Raw genomic sequence first — 21788 nt, 5'->3', positions numbered from 1 at the left:
ACGTGTGTGTGTGTGTGTGTGTGTGTGTATGTATATATATATATATACACATATATGATTCTGGTATGTATCTATATTTTTTTGAATGTTTATTTTACGTGTGTGTGTGTGTGCGCGCGTGTATGTATATATATATACACATATATGATTCTGGTATGTATATATATATTTTTGAATGTTTATTTTACGTGTGTGTGTGTGTGTGCGCGTGCGTGTATGTATATATATATACACATATATGATTCTGGTATGTATATATATTTTTTTGAATGTTTATTTTACGTGTGTGTGTGTGTGTGCGTGCGTGTATGTATATATATATACACATATATGATTCTGGTATGTATATATTTTTTTTGAATGTTTATTTTACGTGTGTGTGTGTGTGTGTGTGCGTGTATGTATATATATATATATATACACATATATGATTCTGGTATGTATATATATTTTTTTGAATGTTTATTTTACGTGTGTGTGTGTGTGTGTGTGTAAAATTCTGGTTTAATGTCCCCTCCGAGGAATTGGGGTTTATTTGACATTTGCTGCTGCTCCCAGAATCAGCTCTTTTCATCCCGCTTCTTTTTCTCTTTGTTTTGGTCTCTGTCCTTCCCACTGGAGGGGTTTCTCTCCTGCTTGGTGAGCCTTGGCTGCCACTAACACCAGAGTGGGGCATTGGACAGGCCGGTCGGAATTCCTGTGTGTGCAGGAGCTCCCTGCTGAGTCATCAGGCATCCAGGCAGCTTTTCTGATGGGTGTACCAGTCAGCTTTGCTAAATTATGCTGCAGTAACAAACAGCCTCCAAATCCCAGGGGCACGCACAACAAAGGCTTATTTTCACTTGTTATATAGTGTCCGCAGGTATCTCCAGCTCTGCTCCGTGTGCCATTTGTGTCCTGGGACGTAGGCTCAAAGAAGTGCCTGCATCCAGGACGCACTCTTCTGAGGCAGAGGGAAAAGGGTAAAGGTGGGGCCACATGTCACTTCCACTCTATTTTCATTCGCCAAAGGAAGTTACGTGGCCCTTACAGCCGGGGGTAGTGAGTCATCTGGAAACTTCCAGGGGTGATGCTATTGGGTCTCCCTAGAAGTCCCGTCCAGTCTTCTGCCTGGGGATGCGTGAGTGGTTCTTGGAGCAGGAGTGTTCCAGGAGCAGGGCAGGGAAGAGTTGGGTTACTCCAGCGCCTTTTCCTGCCCCACACTCATGCCTGCCTCTGCCATACCTGATGCCCTGATTCTGGAATCTCACAGCAGGAGGATGGGTGGAAACAGGAAGTGGATGACCTACCCGGCTGAGCAGCTGGAGGACTGGGGAACGTATTCGTTCTCTATGATGTATAACAAATCACCCCAAATCAGGCAGCCTAAAACAGCACACACTTATTATTTCGTAGTCCAACTGAGACGGTCCTCGGTTCGGGGTCTCACGTGGCTGGGGTCAAGGTGCCATCACATGCTCATCTGGAGGGTCAGCCGGGGAAAAATCTGCTTCCAACCTCGTTTGGCTGCTGGAGCAGGATTTATGTCCCCGTGGCTGTGTGACCGAGGGCCCTGGCTTCTTGCCGACAGGAGACTCTCAGTCATATCTTAGACAGAGGCATGACTGCTCATCACTTGTGCCATATTCTGTTGGTTGAAGGCAAATCCCAGGTCCTGCCTACACTCGGGGGGAGGGATTCACGTGTGCGTGTGCGTGTGTGTGTGTGAACATCGAAGGCAGGAAATCACTGGGGTTACCTTGGGGTCTGGCTACCACGGGGGCTGTCTTCTGACCCCACCTGGCCTCCCACAGTGTCCAGCCCCAGCCCCATCGGTTTCCACTGGTACGTGGGTGTTTTTCTCGCGCCCGGGGAGGCCCAGCGCTGCTTCCTCTCCTCTGCTGAGTCCGGCCAGTTTCTGTCTTCCTCATCCATGGTCATCTCTTCTCTCATTGATGCCTCTTTTTATTCTTTGCCATCATTTTTATGAAGTTTCCAGAGGAAACAGACATAAGCCCAAGGTTGATTCTCCTCTTTTAACCTCTCACTCTGTCCCCCCCCCAGCTAGCCCACCCCGCACCCCTGCCGACAGCCTCAGCTTTGATGTGGTCTTCCCTGCCCCTCCCCCGCCCATCCTCCACCCTCGCCTCCTGCAACCACCACGTACACGCAAACACTGGAGCCTCTCTCTGCTCCTCATCTGCACTTTAGCAGGCTCAGAGACAGACAGACAGACAGATGGGCAGACAGACTCCAGATTCTCTATACTCAAGTTCTGATCAGGGGATCCCAGGCACACTGTGCTCTTTCCTGACTCTGTGCCTTTGCACATGCTGTTCCCTCTCTCTCTGAAACTCCTCCAGCCCCCAGCCCTGCCTCCTGGCATGTTCTCTGGCGGCGCCTACTCCTCTGCAGCCTGGGAGCCCTCCCCTGGGAAGCCCTGTCTAAGTGGTACAGGCAGAACTGGTGCCCTTTGCCCCGTTCTGTCCGTCACAGCCAGGATCTTACTGCCGTCTACAAACATCTGCAAAATGGGTGTTGCACCGGTTCCCCTCACCAGCGTCCCCTCGCCTCCCCAAAGCCACACCGGGCTGAGAAGGCATCCTTTAAGTGGTGCAGGATGAAGCAAGAAACTCTTTCCTTCCCAAGCTGGCAGAGCCCTGGGAAGGCACCGAGGTCAGAGGGATCCGCTAAAATCCTAATGGCCACACTTTTCCCCCAGCTTAAAACCCATGCATGGCTGCTCAGTGCTGCTGGGCTAAAATCCAAAGGCCTGCGTGACCCACAATGCTCCGTGGGACTCAGTCTCTGCTCTAGGCCCCCACCTCATTTTTCTTTCAAGGGAGCCGGAGTCCTCCCGGCGTCCAGACTAATTGCTTAGCACGCTTTTCTTTCTCCCCGCCTGCACCCCCTTCACATATCCTGGCACCTCGCAGGTCTGTCAGTGGCTCCTTCTCAGGGAATCTCTGTGATATGCCCCTCCCCTGAGTTCTGTGGCAAGGATCACCTCTGTTAGGTATGTCATCCCTCATCCCTCGCGGGGCCGGGCTGTGTCTGTGTCATCCCAGGACATGTCCTGAGGCTATCTCAGAGAATAGGTGCTGAATGAATGAAGGACTCTGAAAACTGTGCCGGCAGTACCCACCCTTCATGTTTAGGGTAAACAGACAAACTGAGTCAGGTGAGGACCTGACGACCCTAACCAGCCAGAAGCCCAAAAGCCAAGGGGAGATAAGTCAAGTAAGGACCCAGCCTCAGACCCAACCCCGGGACTGTGACACCAGGACCACGCTCTGTTGCTCACCCCTCCCTTTTCCAGCCCCCCCCCCCCCCCCCCCCGAGATCCCGGACAGAGGCAGCTGCAGGGTCATCAGGACCCCTCCCCCCCCACTGCTGGGTGGAGTGCTTTCCCCAAACCAGTAGAGGAGATGCTGATTTCCAGGCTCAGAGCTGGGAGAATAATGGACCACTCACCGCGCGGGAAGCCTGCAGGGTAGCTGGGTGGGGTTCCCCTCCCGGGAAACCAGGCCGCTCCTATCTGAAGACGGGTGGAAGTGGGCAGAGGAGGCCTCGGGATGAACCCAGTGGAGCAGGAGAAGCCCTCAGGCCCGGGAGGTCCAGGCCTGGAGAGCTCTCACAGGCCACTGAGCCCAGAGCGCGAGTGCCAAAGAAATCGAGGCTGCAGGCCTGCCGTGCTCCACGCCCCTCAGTGGTCCAGCCCAGGCAGCGGGGCTGGGGACCCGGAGAAAGGAGCGGTCAGGAGTAGGCCCTCCCCATCGTGTGGCCAGGGCATTGAACAGAGGACCCACTCCCGGCTGGGCGGTGAGTCACTAAGAGGAGAGAAGGTTTCCGGAGAAGGTGGGCCTCTCGACCCCCAAGAGTGTGTGGGGAGGGAGGGCGGGAGAGGAGGGAAACCACATGCACAGGAAACGACACTGGAAGTCAGGCTCCTGGTCATGGCACTGCCTGACCCCATTTGCCACCCGTTGAATGGGCCAACAGTCCTCCTCCCCAACTGGCCAGGGGGCAGTTGCAGGAAGAGTTGGAGGCCAGCCAGAGAGAGGGGGCGGGCAGCCTGGCTGCGGGAGGAGTTTACAGGGCGAGGCCAGGGTTTGAAAAGCAATCGGATTAATCCTCTCCATCAGGGTTCAGGGGCAGGGTTCAAAGTTCCCACTTAATCTCCTGGGGTGGGAGGAGGGGGGGCGCACACTCAGTGGGCTGGGGGAGCCGGATGCCCGCGGGTCCCCGAAGGCGCAGAGCCTTAAGTCCACAGACTGCGCCTGCGCACACGACACCCTCACCCGCAAGCCAAGGGGGCGTCGAAACCGGCTGCCCGGTCCCTCGGCTGTGCGGCATTGTCCCCCAGGCCAGGCTGGAGCAGGTGACGCGATGGCGGGCGTCCTTACGGAGGAAAACCCCTTGGGGGGAGGGCGACCGAGGGCCCCCGGGCCTGGGTTCGAAGACCTCGGAGGCCGCTGAGCCGCGCTGAGCCTCCCTCCCTTCGAGGAGACCCGGGACGATGATGACACCTGCTGCGCCCGGCCCCGCGATAGTGGCTCTGGGGGTGGAGTCCAGGCCCCAGAAATCTTTGGGGATTTGTCTCGTTCCGTTTGGTTGTGTTTTCTGAGTTTTCCCCCGCGACTGCGTAGCTGTTACTATGGGACCACAGAGCGCCCTCGCCAGGCCCGCGGCCGGGACTCGGCCCGCGGGCGCCGCGATCGGCCCATTTCCCCGACGCCAGAACCGAGGCTCGAGGAGGGGGGGGGGGCGGGGCCGGAGCGGGCGGCGCGCTTCGGCTTCGCGCCCGCTGCGCAGTGGGGACCCCCGTGGCTGGGAGGGAGCCCCGCGGCTTCCGATTTCTCTCCGCCCCCTTCCCCCAGCACCGCGCAGATGTTCTCCCGCGGGGCCTCCCGGGCCTAGTTTCAGGGGCCCTTGGCGGGTTCCAGGGAGCCGGCATGGGCCGCCCGCGGCGCCGTCAGCACCCGGCGAGGTTAGCGAGCAGCGGGCCGGGCTGGGCTGATGGGCCAGGAGGGCCTCGAGGCTCGGTGGGGAGAGGGGGGGCTTGTGCCAGGCGCCCCTACAGGCCGCGCCTCTGCCCTCCTCCCAGCCCCCGCCGCAGAGCACAGAGCCGCTTCCTGTTCCAACCCGGGAAACTGAGGCCCAGAGAAGTTACGTTGCTTTTTCAAGCCCAGCAAGCAGGCTTTGAGCCGAGCCTTGAAAGCTGGGAGAGACGTGGGCATTTGGAACAGGGGAGGGCTGCTTGGTGGGCAGGGGAACGACTTGGGCATGGCCTGGAGGTGGCCAGGGTGCAGGGGGTGCAGGGGGCTGCGCAGTGAGCGGGGTCCGGCCGGATGGTGAGGGCCCAGCAGACGATTCCATCTGCCCAAGGGTCCTGGAGGTTTAGCCGAGCCTCTGGATCGCTGGATGGTCAGGTGGAATCGAGGAGAGCAGCGAGGAGGATGCCCAGTGTTTGCTGGAGAGATTTTGAGGCTGGTCAGGAGGCGCCGGGAGGACCCCCCCCCCCGGGAGGAGGCCAGGCCTCGCGGAGGCCGCGGCGCCTGGCGAGTGCTGGGAAGTGGGTTTGGGGGAGAAATGAAATATCTGTATTTGATGGGGGCGGGGGAGGGGAGCTGGATTCTTGCAGCTGTGTCTGCACAAATCCCTCAACGGCGCGCTCGAAAGGGCTGGGAATGGTTAGGAGGCGTGGTGGGCTCCCTGCAGGAGGAGGTGCCTGGCAGGGTGACAGCGCGGCCTGAGGGGCTGGGTCGCTCCCCGGAAGCCGGGCAGCAGGGGCTCAGGACTGAGGACCGCCAGCAGGGCGCCGGGCAAACGGGTTGGACCGGCCGAGGAGGGGGCACAGCCTCTGGGTGTGGCAAGCTTGAGGAGCTCCCGACTCGCCGCCTCGGGGCTGGTGACCTGGGAGGCCACATCCGGGGCGTCAGCCTGGGCGGGGTCTGGGGCGGTGCCGGCCCCCGGCTGGGAGGGCAGGGGGCGTGGCCACAGCCCGGCCCCGGGCCCCACCCCCACCCCCCACCCAGCCGTCCCAAAAGGAAACCTTGGCCCCCTCCGTCAGCCTTTGTCTCCACGCCCCCTCAACAACTGTCCCGTCCCCTCTGCCTTTCTACAGCCGCGCTGCTCCCCAGAGATGCCCCCCCCCCCCCCGTCCCCGCGGCAGCCTCTCTTGGGGGTCTCCCTCATCCTCACTCTGCCCTCTCCTCCCCTGCTTCCCCACCGCCCCAATGAGGCAGAGGCCACAGTGGCCACGTTGGCCACCCTTAGCCACCCTTGCACAGAGCCCTCCGTCTGCAGCCACTGTTCCTGGAGGTGAGCTCCCCTCCCCATGATTCATCAGTCCCCTCCCCATGCCAGGCGAAGGGCACCCAGAGTGCCGGTTCTGACCCCTCTGCTTCCTGAACTTCAGCCCCAAACCTCCGCTGTGGGGGGGGGGGGGCTTGTTGCCCACGTCTTGCGGCTCCTCTGGCACACCGTGCCCAACCCAGATGCCCAGCCCCGCCTCCTCCTTGGGCTCAAACCATGTGGATTTGAATCCCAGCCAGCTCCAGCTCTTACTGGCTGTGGGATTTGAGAATAACCTACTTTCCCTCGACGTGCCCCATAAAGTGGGGATAATAGCAGTGCCCACCTCCTAGGGTGGCATTGAGTCAACGGACAGTTCTTGGAACGGTGCCTGGCACAGCGTCAGCGTTCAGCCACCAGTGTGTTTCATTCTAAGGAGAAGACCCCTTCCTTCCCCGGCTCAATCCCGGCGTCCCTGGGAGGTGGCGGTAGGCAGGCTCCAAGGAGGCCCTCCGCCACCCCTGCCATCCCACCTCCGGTATTCACACCCTGGTGTGATCCGTGCCCTTTGAGTGTGACTGGGAAGTGATATCTGTGGCTGGTGGACAGAAAACAGCTGCAGCGATGGAACTGTCACTTCTAAGACTAGGTTATAAAAAGACGGGCATGTGGGGGGGGGGGGGCTCGCTGTCCCTCTCATTCTGGTTCTGGGGAGAGCCAGCCATGCCCTGAGCAGCCCTACGGAGAGGACCTGAGGCCACCAGCAGCCGGGTGGGTGAGCTTGGAGGCATATCTGAGCTTCAGGAGGCTTCCGGAATGTTCCGTGTTTCCCTGAGTCTACAATCGTCTCGTCTATACCAAACTCAACAGCAATTTTTCGAATGGATTTACTTTTAACAAACATTTCCAAAACATCAACTTAGTGTTCATGGGCACGGTGACCATCTGGCACTCGTATTTTGGCAGTTTGTGTACTAGTCAGTTAAAGGACCCCCATTAATATGTTTGACGATATAAAGAGGTTGGGGAACAAGCAATGGGTAGAGCAGAAGCCAGCAGGCATGGGGGGGGGGTTCCTGGCTTGGAGTGGGGTGGAGGAGAGGCTTAAAGGTTCCAGGAGCTCCTTGAAAGTGTACCCACTTTGGGGTGCCTGGGTGGCTCAGTCTGTTGAGCCTCTGACTCTTGATCTCAGCTCAGGTCATGATCTCAGGGTTTGTAGGTTTGAGCCCCCACCCACCCCCCCCCCCCCCCCGTCAGGCTGCGTCTGGCAGCGCAGAGCCTGCTTGAGATTCTCTCCCTCCCTCTCTCTGTCCCTCCCCTGCTCCCTCTGTCTCTTAAAATAAATAAACCTAAGAAAGAAAGAAAAGAAGGAAGAAAAGGAAGGAAGGAAGGAAGGAAGGAAGGAAGGAAGGAAGGAAGGAGAAAGAAGAAAGAAAGAAGAAAGAAAGAAAGAAAGAAAGAAAGAAAGAAAGAAAGAAAGAAAGGAGTATCCGCTACATTGGCACGGATGGGTACGTCTGGGTTTTGGAAAGGGTCAGTAGCACCTGTCGGATATTTTCCCATGTGCTTTACAGATTGCATGGAGTGGCCTTGATCAGTGATCCCATAAGTACCACTGGGTTAAGAAAGCTTCTGCTGCATTGTCAGTGTTTAATTACCTACAGGTGCTATGGTCTTTCCAGTTTCGGGGGCCTTTAATGGCTAAATGTGGAGAATATCCCTGCCAACCCCACCCCACCCCCTTTGCCTCCTCTCCCATCAGTCACCAAGTCTCCTCGGCTGTGCCTCCTAGATGTCTCCTGGGTCCTTTCCCCCCCTCCCCGCCCCCCCCCCCCCCCCCCCCCGCCCCCAGGAGCTCTGTGCCTCCCAGCTCTGCTCCTGCGGGAAGGCCAGCCCGAAGTGGACTGTCCCTACCCCCTGGGCAGCCGGAGAGTGTCTCCTGCTCCCCCTCTTCATGCACCCCTGCCCCCCACTTCTCACCAAAAAGCCCCCTCATGCCCTTTGAACTCCCACCTTCCCACCTCACCTGGGCCCCCCCCCACCTCCGGGTGCCTTTCCAAGCCAGGCCCTTGCTTGCCACCTGCTCCCTCTCAGTCAGACCGCTCGCTCGTCCTCTGCGTCCTCTTGTCCTAGTTGTAGAAAGGGGACAGCAATGGCTGTCCTTGCCCTGCCCTGGATTGTTGGCAGGATCGGAGAAGAGAGATGAAAGGACTGTGTGATGAACTCATCATCTTTGTTATTATTTATTATCGTTGTTGTTATAACCACTTAGAAACAGGATGCTCAGGACCACAGAATGGCTATTAAGAGAGGCCAGAAATGGGCAAAAATTCACCTGGCCCTTCTCCAGAGTGGCAGGGAGGGGTGCAGAGGCCTGGGGTTCAAGGCCCTGCCGGTCAGCTTCCGGTGGGAGGAGGCTGCCGGGCCAACTCTCCCTCCTCAGACACAGCAGACACAGTGCCTAAGGCCACCATACTTTTAGAGGCCCGTGAAATGCTTCCATTTTGTTTAAAATCAGGAAGAAATGGAAATTTTAGGGTGAAGAAAATGTTTTATTCATCTTTATACCAATGCGATCATAAAATAAAACTTTCATACATTAAGGAAAACTTTTTTTAATGTTTATTTATTTTTGAGAGAGACACAGCGTGAGCAGGGGAGGGGAGGAAGAGAGACACAGAATCTGAAGCAGGCTCCAGGCTCAGAGCCTGATGCGAGGCTCACGTACTCACGAACTCACGAACAGTGAGATCATGACCTGAGCTGAAGTCAGACGCTCAACCGACTGAGCCACCCAGGCGCCCCTCATACATTTTTTAAAGTTTATTTTGAGAAAGAGCGAGCCTGTGGGCGTGTGAACACAGAAAGGGGGAGGAGCAGAGAGAGAGAGAGAGAGAGAGAGAGAGAGAATCCCAAGCAGGCTCCACGGTATCAGTGCAGAGCCTGACTCAGGGCTGGATGTCATGGCGATGAGATCATGATCTGAGCTGAAATCAAGAGTTGGATGCTTAGCCGACTGAGCCACCCAGATGCCCCAGAACTTTTGTATTTTTAATGGAGGAAGGAGCCCAGGAAGGTAAAATGCCTTGGGCACATGAAAGTCAAATGCAGCCCGGGTCCTGGGTCCTTGGTCCTGGGTTCCAGACAAGGTTTTCATATTGTGAGCCTCAGTTTGCTCACCGCCAGAGTGGGTGGGATTATACAAGCCATGTGAGAATCGGTGAGTGGATGAAGGCTGGGTGCTGGGCTCGGGGTTCCTCCATCCATTGTCTAGTGGGGTCTCTGTTGTTCTGCACTTGAGACAGCATAAGAGAGGCAGGCAAGGTCCAGGCCTCGTGCAGCTTAAAGGGGGCAAAAGGAAAGTAGGGTGAGAGGCAGCCGATACAAGGAAACGTTTGAAGAAGACAAGACTGGCTGAAGACACCCTTTTCTTCCTTTTCCGCTGGGGAAACAGAAGTTGGGGAGCTCCCACGCCCCCAGTGGGGCAAACCGCCCAGGAAGGAGCAGAGCGGGGCGAGGGAGAGGAGCCTCCCCAAATCCTATCAGCAGCCCCGCGGCCTGGGGCTGAGCGCTTTCCCTGCATCTCTGTGATGTGGGGGCAGGTAACCCACCTGCCTTGGGTGGGGTGGGGGGGACCTGGCGCCCAGAGAGGGGAAGGTAGTGGGTGAGGGGCTCCATGCGAGGACTGCCTTCCAGGCTGGGACGCGGCCCCTCCCTCTCAGGGCGTGTGTGGCTCCACCCAGAAGATGCTCGGAGGAATTTCAGACACCCTGATGAAAGGGGCGTGGGGATATTAGGAGCAGGCTTCCAGGTATCCTGGTGTGTGTGTGTGTGTGTGTGTGTGTGTGTGTGAGTGAGTGACAGAGATTTTTTCATCTAGGGGAACATCTCCAGCTCACGCCCTCCCCTCCCCAACCCCCCCCCCCACGCCCCAGACAGATGCACAAATACGCCCTAGCAGTTGTCACCCAAGACGCCCCACCGACATGCGGGCATACACTTAGGCCCTGCCCGGTGACACGCGTACACGACCCGTGGACAGACGCATGGCCGGTGGAACGAATGCTCCAACCCTCTCGTTTTTGGCCTCCTCCATTCTGAATTCGGACACCGCCCGCCTGAGCGCCGCAGCCACCCCCAGCCCCCAGTCCCTCCTCAGTGTAGCCTGGGAGTGTGCAGGGGACAGGACCTCCGGGGCAGCCCTGCACCCCTCTGGGCCCTAGCGCCCTTCCTAGTCTGTGGGGAGAGTAGTGGTATGGATGGGGGGGGGGGTGGCGAGAGGTGGGCCGAGGGGGCATTAGGAGGGAGCACCAGCGACCTCGGAGGAGGACGGGACCCTGGCCAACCACCGCTGCGGGCTCCCTTCACGCTAATGGTTGAAAAGAAGGTGGCGGGGAGACCTTGCTGAAGTACAGCCTCCAAAGTGTGGAAACTCCTTCAGGCCCTCAGATGCCAGGGGTGCGGAGTGGGGGCGGGGGGGGGGGGACGGCTGAATGCCTCTGGGCCTCAGTTTCTCCCAGGAAGACAGGCCAGAGGAGCTTTGAGGACGAGGGTGGGGTCAGGCGTGTGCTTCCCTGCCTGGCCCCTGGGCTGTGGGCGTTCTTGGCAGGAGCCGTGGCTCTGGAGGAGGAGCCAGATGGGGGAGGGAAGCAGCCAGCTGGGGGGGGGGGGGGAAGGAGGAGAACCGGCCCGTCCTCCCAACGCAGGACCCACGTGGAGCCTGCTCATCACTGATGGAAGAGGGAATGGGGTGGTCTCAGGTCTCGGGTGGTGGCCTACCCCTCTCTGGCCTCCGTGGCCCCTCCTGGGACAGATCGCCCCCCATCTCTCAAAGGCCTGGGCCTGTCTCCACTTCAGTAAAAGGAGGGGCTTCTGATCCCACCCACCAGCTGGGGGGCACTTGGGTCCACTGGTCTCCAGAGGCCGCCCCTCCAGCCACTACTCTCACCTCCTCCCCGGGTCGCTAGAGGTGTTGCCAAGACCCTGGACCCGGCAAGGCCAGGCGGAAGGGAGCATCTTCCCAAGGAATCTTGGGTTTCCTTCCCTGGGACCTCCCAGTCTCCAGCCCTGGGTGAGTCCTGCCATCTGCGGGGGCTGAACCCCATCCTGGAGTCTCCTTTCGTTGCCTTGCGACGTCACCAGGAGGGAGGGACGTCCCCATCTATGGATGAGGAAATGGAGCCCCACAAGCTCACCCACCCAGCCGTCTCAGAACAGGACGGTAGACTCCTTGGGGATACCCGGCCCCGGGGCCCCATGAATCGTCTGCCCCAGGCGGAGGCAGGCAGGGTCCTTGGCGGCCCAGGACCCAGGCCTCTGGGGCTGCCCTGGGTCCGGTTTGCTCACTGCTCCAGCCCCCTCATGCTCAGTGGCTGCTGAGGCCGATGGAAGGAGACATCCCCACCCCCACCCCTCTGGGCTGTGTGAGAAGCCGGGCCAGGAACCCTGTACACACCTCCGCTGGGGCACCTGGGGAACTGGCACATGCCCAGCCTCCAGACAGCCACGGTCACGGGCAATAGCACACGCCCAGGGCTCGTGCCGGGCCAGAGCGGGTGCTGCACCCCAGATGTCTCTGTAGGCCCTGGGAGGAGCTTCCTTGACTAGAGCGTTGTGATATCTTAACTGATCCTGGACCCCACAGAGCCTCGATGAGCCCCAAATTGGGGCTGAGGCCCGTCCCAGAGGAGGGGATCTGAGCCCCCAGGGACGGGCCTCACTAGGCTGGCCTCCCGGCATAGTCCCACCCTGGGGCCTGGTGGCCTACACGACATAAGATTGGGGAACTGAGGAAGCCCCAGCATTTTACAAGTCCCCAAGGCTCAGTCTTCAGACTGTGTTGGGGACCAGCTGACACCAGCCTGGTGTGTGTGGCCTGCCCAGGCCCTCCTTCCCCGCAGAGGCCAGGTGGCCTTGAGAATGTGGAGGAGAGAATTTGGCTGGAGCCAAGAAATTCAAAGGGGTGGGGCTGGAGGCTGGAATTTAAACATCTGGAACCTTCTGCAAAATCCAGGTCCACTGGTGCGCCGGGCTTTGGGAATTAGCCCTCCCACCCCCAGTGGCGGAAGGCTGGGCAGGCAACACAGGCCACAGGAGGGCTGCGGCTGGACCCGAGGGCAGATCCTGCCCATGGCCTGTTTCTTCATGGGTGTCCTGAGGGCTCCACATTGGCCCGGATGGCCCAAGGTCGCCCTGGACCCCACCTGACCTCCTGGGCCAGTCCCTCCCCACAGCCCATTCCTCCGGGCCCAGACTCCTACTGTCCCCCCCACCAGCCAGGTCCTGCACACCGCCCCACCTCTACGTATTCACACGTCCTGCCTTTGTTGGGGCTCTGCCTCCCCATCCTGCCCCCCACCCCCATCCGTCCTTCAGATTTCCTCCCACATTACGGCCTGGTATTCATAGCAGCCAGAGCTATGGGTCCTGACCGCCTGTCACCTGCCATCTCCCCCACTGAAGCGGGCACCCCCTGAGGGCCAGGCGGGCCCTAGAAGCTCCCCTCTGGGAGCTGAGGACGTGGCACCAGGGGCTGCCCAGCGAGTGCTTGTGGAAAGCAGGAAAATCTGAACGGACAGAAACACACAAATCAACAGATGTCATTCACAGCCTCACAAGAATCCCAGTTATCCCCAGTTTACCGATGAAGTGAGCTCAGAAAGGGTGAGTGACTTGTCCAAAGCTGCACAGCCTGGAAATGGCAGAACTGATTTGAAGCCGGGTCGAGGGCCTTGAGCCCTGGGCCTCCGTGGACCCCCTGGGGCCCTGACAAGATGCAGGTGGAGACACTGTGGCCCTCACAGCCAGCCTGACACATAGAGGAACAGAGAGACGCCGGGTCCTGCCCTGGGAGGAGGGCAGCCGGGCTGCTTCCTCTCCCGCCTGAGGGAGGAAGTCGTCCTCATCAGGAACCCATGGAGAGAGGGGTTCAGATACCAAGAGAGCAGACTGGGCCTGGGCCTGGGCGTGCTGAGACCGTGGAGGCCCCTGAGGGTCTTGGTCCGGGCCGGCTGGGGGCAGGAGTGGACGGTGGCCCCAGGCCTGGCAGCCCCCTCGAGGAAGACTGTGTTGGCTTCCCGGTGCTCGTGCCCCAAGCAGCGCCCTGAGACGTTCCAGTATTTACTCCGGCCCTGGAGGCTCTCCACAGCAGTTGAGGCTTCAGGGATCAGAGGGACCCCAGAAGCCTGGGGCCAGCCCCGCCCCCCTCAGAGCTTGGGCTCGGTACCACGGGGAGGGTGGGGGGGATGCCAGAGGGCAGGGAGGCTGGGCGGGGCCTTCTAAACAAGCCTCACCACCCCACCCTCTGCCGTCTCTGCCTCACCAGGAGAAGCCAAGGCTGTCTGTCCTGTGGCCCGTGCCCTCAGCCATAAAGCAAGAATCCCTCATATTTCCTGTCATTGTCACTGATCATACTCAGTGCCGATCACACTGATCGCCTTCACTGAGCACTTACTTCGGCTGCTCTGAGGCCTGTTATAAAGCCTCTCGCTTCACCTCACAACTCCTGGTTTTGCAGATAAGGAATATGAGGCCCAGAGAGGTTATGCGACTCGTTGGTGGTCACACAGCTGGTAGGTGTGAGACTCGGATTTGAGCAAAGCTTGTCTGACCCAGAATCCTGCGCTTCACTGCTAAGGACACATGTCTTTTGTATGAAACAGCTTGAGCCCCATCTCGAAATAGAGTGTCCTTCTTGCCCCCTGGCTCAGTCCTCCAGTAAAAGCAGGCAACCCATGGGGGCTTCCTCAGGCCGAGAGAAAGACGGGGAAATCCGCTCTGTCACAGGCACACACTTCCCTGCTGCCTGACTGCTGGGGCCACTTCACAGAGGTGGGGGCCGAGGGGACAGGAAGGGAGCGGGGTGGGGACCTCACATGCTGACTGCCTGTATATGCCCTTTGCTTCCAGACACGTTCCCCCGTGCCCAGCCCCAGGCCTGGATCACAGCAGGGAAAAGAAAGCCATAGAAGGAGTTTCGAGGAAAAGCAACATGCTATCCTCTCCTCCCTGTCCCTGTCCCTCTCCACCAGGCCTCCATGTCCCTTCCCCATAGAATCCACCCCCGGTTTGGGTGCCCTATCCTTGCCACCTCTGTGGCCTTTGTGTCTGTCGCCTCAGCTGCCTCTTGTCTCAGAGGACCTGGGCCACCCCCTGCAGGCCCCTGTCACCTCGTCCTCCTCCCAGCCCGCCCACCCTGTCTTCGGGACTGCTTCTCTTCTTTGTCTGTTAGATTCCAGGCACATTCCAGCTCATCTTGTGGACACTTCCAGGCTGTGACAGTCAGCTTGCAGGTGGAAAATCAATCATCACGTCGAACGCTCGTGGCGATCTGTAAACCCAGGAACCAGCAACTTTAAAACAGGATCATCTTCTGTCCTTGGTTTTAGCCTCCCTGGGCTCCCCGCTGCAAGGTCACAAAATGTCCGGGCACGGAGACATGCCTTCCTGTACCCCCATGGGAGACACCACCCTACACCCCCAGACAGGAGCTCAGAGAGGTGAAGGGACTTGCCCAAGGGCACACAGCTTGTTGGTGGTTGTAGCAGAGACTGCTCACTGTCCTCCAGGTTCCTGTCCCCACCCCATCACCTCCAGTGGTCCAAGGGATTAGAACCCCTGCTACGTTACCTGGGCATTTGCTGCTTGGAATCAAGATACCTCCCAGTCTCCATTATACTTAGGTGTGACCATGTGACTAAATTTTGGCCTGGATGTAAAAATAGTGTTTGACATTAGGAAAGGTTCTTAAAGGGCAAGACACACCCTACTCCCCTTTCTCCTTCTGCTGCCTGTAATGCAGATCTAATGGCAGGAGCGTTAGCAGCCATTTTGGACCATGAGGTGATGATGTTGGAAATGAAGACTGCACGGCAGAGCCACAGTATACAAGGAGCTCAGGGTCCTGGCACCGTGACACTGCTTGCCGCACGAGCCCCGGCCACCTGTAAACGTCTTGAGAGTGCAAGAAAACGAAACTTTTATCTTTCTCAGCCACTGTTGTTTGGGGTTTTCTTCCGGGTCTGTCTGACTTATTCCAATGCTCTTCTGTCTCAAGGGGCCTTCTGTAACGAGGCCCAAAGAGGAACGATGAGGTCTTGGTGCAGTGCAGCCCTGGGGGTCATGACTGGACACCTCATGGGGGGGTGGGGCCTCAAATGGTTTTTAGTAGCTTAATCGCTCGTCAGGGGGAGTCTTACTGAGGAGCCCAACAACAGCCCTCCTTAGAGAAGAAGGGAGTCCCACCTGCTCAGCCTCCCCTGTGGGTCCTAGAGCCCCTGAGCACACAGAGCGTCTGCCAGGGCTATGCTCTCAGAAGCACCTTCCTGTCCCCTCACCCTGGGGTGGCCACGTCCCCGTGTGTCAGATGGACAGACTGATGGAAGGGTGCAGGGACTCAGCCTGGGAGGCACAAAGGACCACTACACCCAGGGGCTGGGGCGGTGCCTCTGTCATCCCTGGGGTGCCCCAGGCTCCAGCGCCTCAGGGAGTTGCTGCACCCCTCTTTAGGCCCTCTCCCCGCCGGGGCAAGTGAGAGAAGCAGTGGGCGTTCTCTCTCCCAGACACTGCCTGGTGATGGCTGGGTGGCCGGGATCAGGGTCAAGTCCAGAGAAGCAGGAGGTGCCGGGGCCACAGGGCACCCCCCCTTAATGCAGGCTGGCTGGGTCTGAGGACCCAGAGGGGGTCTCACGGAACCAAACAAGAGGGTTTGATGTCACAGGAGTGACATCAAATTCGGGCCAGCAGGAGGTGAGAGTGGAGTTTCTTGCAGACACAGAGTGCAGGGACAGACCGTGTCTGGGAGACTCGGAAAGGAGAGAGAGTCTTTGCTTGGACTCTGGGGTTTTTACTGAGGACTGTGGTCCTGTGCACACGTCTTCTCAGGCATCCAGGAACAAAGGCGAGTGTTTAGAGGTCCTCTGTAAGGCACTAATGCCCCGGAGCCAGGGGTCTTGGTGGCTCAGTGGTCTTGGGAATGATGCCCAACCTGGTCACTCCTTAGATGTTATCTGTTGTGCTGGAAAATTCCAAAGAAATCATTAACTCCTTGACCTTTATAAGGAAGACATGTATTATCTGTCCTAAAAGGCATGTGTAAGGCAGGGTATGGGTCCCAGCCAGAATAGTATCTCAGTGCAAGTCTTGATCTCAGGGTTGTGAATCCAAGCTGCGCGTCAGGCTCTGCAGTGGGCATGAAGTATACCTAAAAAATGGAGGCACAAAAAAGCAGTCTTTTTGGGGGTCTCTTCACTTTTCCTGTGTCACACTTACTACTTCCCCCCTTTTCGTTCTGTGCATACGGGCCCCTGGCCTCTCTGGGCTTCAGCTCTGCCTCTGCCACATGGGCACACGGCTCCCTGCCCTGCCTGCCCCATCCCACCCTGCTGTGACTCAGATAACAAATGAGCGGGACCTTGGGGCGTTCATATTGCCAACCTGGGGGGCTTGGAGGCAGCCACAAAGGACACCCGTGCCGACCTGTTCCAGCGGACTTATCCTTTCATTTGGTGAGTCGTCGTGAAGCACGTCACAAGATGGGGTGGTACTTTCTCCCCAAAGTGGCAGATGGAACACAACCTTCTCGAACTTTTCCACCAATGTTTCCTTAATTGTGGGGGCCAGTGAACTCAGAAGATGGGACGGATGCCAGCCCGAGGTCCCTGGATTTACTGAAGAATCCATACCGGTGTTGTGCTCTGCCCCTTTACTATGGGGATGAGGTAATGAAGTTGAGTAATGAAGAAGTAAGATTTTATCCATTGGCTTGCTTCCCCACCTCCCACCCCAGATGTCTGAGTAAACCTAATGCTCTGGGGGCTGATCCACGTCTGTCTTGGGGCTCCTCTCCACACACTCACTCACCCACTCCTAGTTGAGAAACACAGTTGTAGGAGAGTGTGAGTTTTGTGGTCAGAGTGACTGGTTTCCAGTCCTGGCTCTGAGGTTATCAGCTGTGTGACCCTGAGCATGTCACTTAACCTCTCTGAGCCTCCTTTTCCTTTCTGCTTTCACTCTCTAGTGAGGCCACAGTGGGGATGGGGTAGGGCCAGTAGTCGGGATGCTGTGTCCTTCCCTGGGACAGAGCAGACCCCCAAGAACCTTAAAGAGGATCTGTTGGAGGGCTTTGCACTGCACAGGGGCACCGTGTCTGTCCGAAGCCGTCTCGGGCAGACTTGGCAATCTGGAAAAGCAGCGTCACTGTGGCTACAGTGAACAGCCCTGCCCTCTACTCCCTGCTTCCCGGAAGAGGAGCCTCTGGGAGGCCACTAGGAGGGGGTACTGCCCGGCTGTGAGGCTTCTCTCCAGGAGGCCATGGAACATTCAGGTCCTCTCCCCACTTCCTGTGGCCCTGAATTCCAAGCCCGTAAGGCCCCGCAGGACAGTTTGCCCGGCCACTCGAGTCTTGAGCGTTCCCACTGGCCACTGTGATGTCTCTTTGCAGGTAGGTGAAGTGCCCAGATTTCACTCAGTGGTCTCAAGGCCCAGCTGCATGAGGCTATTCTGGCCAGGCCCACGCAAGCCCGCCCAGGAGACAAATACTTCTGGTTGGAAGGTGCAGGGGCCTTCCAGGTAGTCTTGGTGTGTAGATCCCCGTGCAGGATGAGCTCTTGGGTGCATGGAGGCATTTCGGTTTTGTTTTTGTTTTTGTTTTTTGTTTTTTTAAATCGTGGTAAAATGCACAAACATAAAATTTACCATTCAGCCATTTTTAGGTGCACAGTTCTGTGGTATCCATTACATTCACACTGTCGTGCAACCACCTCCAACACTTTTTCATCCTCCCAAACCGTAAGTCCGTCCTCATTAAATAAGAACTCGGCTGTCCCCCTCCCCCAGCCCTCCCCCCCCCCCATCCCATTCTACTTTGTGTCTCTGAATTTGACGATCTCCTATGAGTGAATGACACAGTACTTGTCCTTCTGTGACTGGCCGGTTCCACTCAGCATCCTGTCCTCGAGGCCTTTGCTGCAGCAGGTGTCAGCGTTTTCTTCCTTGTTAAGACTGAGTGATGTTCCACTGTATGGATAGACCACGTTTTGTTTGCTGATGGACCCCTGGGTTTTCCACCTTCTGCCAGGAACGTGAGTGTGCAGATGAGGACCACGATCTTGATGGCGGAGACTTCAGGTTACACGGACTGGAACAAACAGCGCGTGCACCACCACACGTCACGAGCGTCTGTGCTCAGTGCGCAGCGGAAGTGATACGGGCGACACCGGTCCAGGTGGACGGTGGACGGCCGTGTGGGTTTGAGAAAGTCTGAACCGGGTCAAGCGGACGCCTGCGCCAGGCCTCCCACCAGGCCTCTCCCCCTCCCAGGCTCGGGGGCCTCAACCTGGCTCGCCCTCCTCCGGGTCCCCAGCCAGGGCTGCCGGAAGCCAGCCCACGCAAGGCCCAGTGTGGTATCTGATTGGCTCCGTTCTCACCAGGCCATTCCTGATTGGTCTCTGCTCAGCCTATGGATGGGCTCAGCTTGGTCAGGTGTCCATACCTGGTCCAATCAGCGTTGGGGAGGCCAGGCCTTCCCTGGGCGGGGGCTGTGGCTCTCCCTGGAGTTCAACCGGTGTCCTGGGGCTTGTCCAGGTGGAACCTGGGCACCTGCTGCTTTAACAACCTACGCTAGTGTTGTGTTAGGGGCTGCCGGGAGGGGCCTGGAGGATGAAGGTCAAGGTCTGAGCCGACTGACCTTTGAACCTCAAGCTTGAGTCTAACCAACGGGCGTCAGTGTGGCGGCGGAGCAGTCCCGTCCCTGGGCCGAGCCCCACAGGCGTCGCGTCCAACAAGGCATCTGAGTCTTGGTGCTCGCGGAGTTGGTTGGTGTGGGATGGGAGTGGGGGTGTGTTTTGGGGGGTCCCAGGAGCTCCCCAGGCTCCGCTCTTCTGCTGGGCAGCCTGTGCCCTCCTGCCAGCGCCTCTTTTCTCAGGGAGCCCCGACAGTGAGGACTACAGCTCCTGTGCTTTTTTTGACCTCTGGTCAAAAGAGGGGTGTCCTCTTTGGGGTCTAGGACTCTCTGCACCGACTCTTCGGTGAGTGTCTGCGAACAGGGGCCTGTGTTTGCTTCCAGGCTCAAGTCAGTGCGACCCTGTCCCCACACGGGGCGGGGGAGGAGGGGTGAGGGGGCGGGGCCTGGGGAGGCAGTTCCCGCCCCACCCCCAGGCACACAGTCTGCCTACCTCTCCCAGCGGGATCTTCCCTCCCCCGAAGTGTGTGCCAGGGGGCTGAGCCCCCCACCCCAGAAGAGGAGCGGCCCCTAATTGTGCATGACTAATTGCCCGCTTCACCTGTGCAGCTGGGCCGGCCCCCTCCCCTGGGCCCTGAGCTTGTTGGTGGAAGGAAAACGGATTTCCCCAGTTCGGCAGACTTGGGGGGGGGGGGGGTAGTGAACCTACTGTGGTTTGGAGCATTTATCATTCACAACAGGCCTCATTCCCTCAAGGAGGGTTTGCGGTAAACAACTCAGAAGACACCCCTCCTACTCAGCCCGGGCTCCTGCCCTAAGGGAAGCAGCTACACTGGGCCCCAGGGTTTGGGGCAGAAACCTGGAAAGGCTCAGGTCGCCTGCCCCCAGCACTAGCAGGCGCTCAGCTGAGCCACGGGCCACTCCCTAGGCCCAGCCAGCCCTCCATCCTTTTTCTAAGAACTATATTGGCGTATAATTCATACACCATGAAGTCCCCCCAGGTGTAAGGGCACATCTCAGTGCTTTTCAGTAAGTTTATGGACTTGGGCTCCCCCACCCACCCCAGCACAATCCAGGTGTAGACCATTTCCATCAGCCGCACAAAACTCCTTGTGCCTCTTTGAGGTCAGTCCCTGCTCCCATCTCCAGCCCCAGGCAACCACCCGCCTGCTCTCCTTGCCTTCCGTACACTTCCTGTCAGTGGAACCTTACAACGTGTAGTCTTTTGTGTTTGGTTTCTTCTTAAAAAACTTGATTTTACGGTCATAAGAACACCCCCTTAACACAATGTTCCGTGTAAGATGCATTATTGCGGACCGTAGGTGCGTTTGGCTTCTTTTCCTTCCCATCATGTTCCTGAGGTTTCTCTACGTGGCACGGATCAGTCGCTCGTTCCTTTTTATTGCTGACTAATTTTTCATTGTGTGGATGGGCCACAGTTTATTGATCTGTTCAACGTGAACGTGTGTTTCCTTTTTTTTTTTTTTTTTTTGCTCTTAAGACTACTGCTGCTATGAATGTGTACAGATCTGTGTGTGGGCCTGTTTTCATTTCTCTCGGGCGGATCCGGAGCAGTAGGACTGCCGTGTCTTACAGTAGTAAGTGTGAGAAACTGCTTTCCAGCGTGGCCACACCATTTACAGTCCCACCTACGGTGTGTGAGTGGCCCGTTCTCCACCTCCCCGCCACTGATTGGGTGTGGTCCGTCTTTTTATTGTTGGACTCCCTGATAGGTGTGTGGTGGTGTTTCATTGTGGCTTTAACTTGCATTTCCTAACGACTGGAGCCTCTTTTCATGTTGGCCTGTTGGTCTTCTGTGTATCCTCCTTGGTGACGTGTCTTTTCCAATCTTTTCCCCTTTTAAAAAATTGGGTCATGGGGGCGCCTGGCTGGTTCAGTCAGTAGAGCGTGTGGTTCTTGATCTTGGCGTCATGAGTTCGAGCCCCCATTGGGTGTAGAGATTACTTAAAAATAAAATATTGGTGTTCCTGGATGGCTCAGTTGGTTGGGCATTCAACTCTTGATTACGGCCCGGGTCATGATCTCACAGTTTGTGAGTTCGAGCCCCGAGTTGGGGTCTGCACTGACAGCATGGCACCCCCTTGGGATTCTCTCTCTCCCTCTCTCTCTCTCTGCCCCTCCCCTCTCTCTCTAAGTAAATAAACATTTAAACAAATAAACAAGATCTTTAAAAAAAATGGGTCTTGTGTCTTATTAAGTTCCAAGAATTCTTGATATATTCTGGATAAATAGATGATTTGCAACTGTTCTATTCAGTTTGTGGTATCATCAATGGTATCTTTTGAAGTGCAAATGTTTCCATTTTTATAAAGTCCCATTTGTCAGTTTTTGTCTTTTATAGAAAAATATCTAAGACCTCTTTGCCTACCACCAAAGTCATGGAGATAGTCTCCCAAATTCCTGACTTTCCCTTAGTTTCCCTCTCTCCCCTCCCCTTGCTTCTTAGGTCTGACAATGCCACTTCCTTGGTTTTTTCCTCTCCCTCTCAGGCACCCCCCTTTCGTCCCCCTCTCACCCCGCTTTCGTCCCCTTTTAGCAGTGTTTTGTTTTGCTTGTTAATTCTTAAAGCAGGTCATACTCCCCAAGGACAGGGATGTTTCTCTGCTTTGTTCATTGCGGAGTCCCAAGTGCCTAGAACGGTGCCTGGCATACGGTAGGTACTCAGTAGATCGATGTAGGATTCAGTCATATTGTTCCTCGGGAGAAAAGTCCAACCGTATTGTCCAGGCCTAGAAGGCCCAACGTGACCTGACCCTGTGCCCCCTGCCCCCCCCCCCCCCACGGTCTTCTCTCTAATCCTCAAGTGTGCCAA

General features: G+C 57.4%; 1 long non-coding RNA gene across 1 annotated transcript; it reads left to right on the top strand.

The window, feature by feature from the left end:
• The first annotated feature begins 12651 nt into the window (after window positions 1-12651).
• LOC128316130 (uncharacterized) lies at window positions 12652-14910 on the top strand. Its single transcript, XR_008299726.1, has 3 exons — window positions 12652-12939; window positions 13793-13847; window positions 14185-14910. It is a non-coding gene; the product is annotated as an uncharacterized LOC128316130 (long non-coding RNA).
• The last annotated feature ends 6878 nt before the right edge of the window (window positions 14911-21788 follow it).

Source organism: Acinonyx jubatus, chromosome B3, assembly GCF_027475565.1.
Source record: "Acinonyx jubatus isolate Ajub_Pintada_27869175 chromosome B3, VMU_Ajub_asm_v1.0, whole genome shotgun sequence".
Classification (NCBI taxonomy): domain Eukaryota; kingdom Metazoa; phylum Chordata; class Mammalia; order Carnivora; family Felidae; genus Acinonyx; species Acinonyx jubatus.
This window is presented reverse-complemented; position numbering and strand designations above follow the sequence as displayed.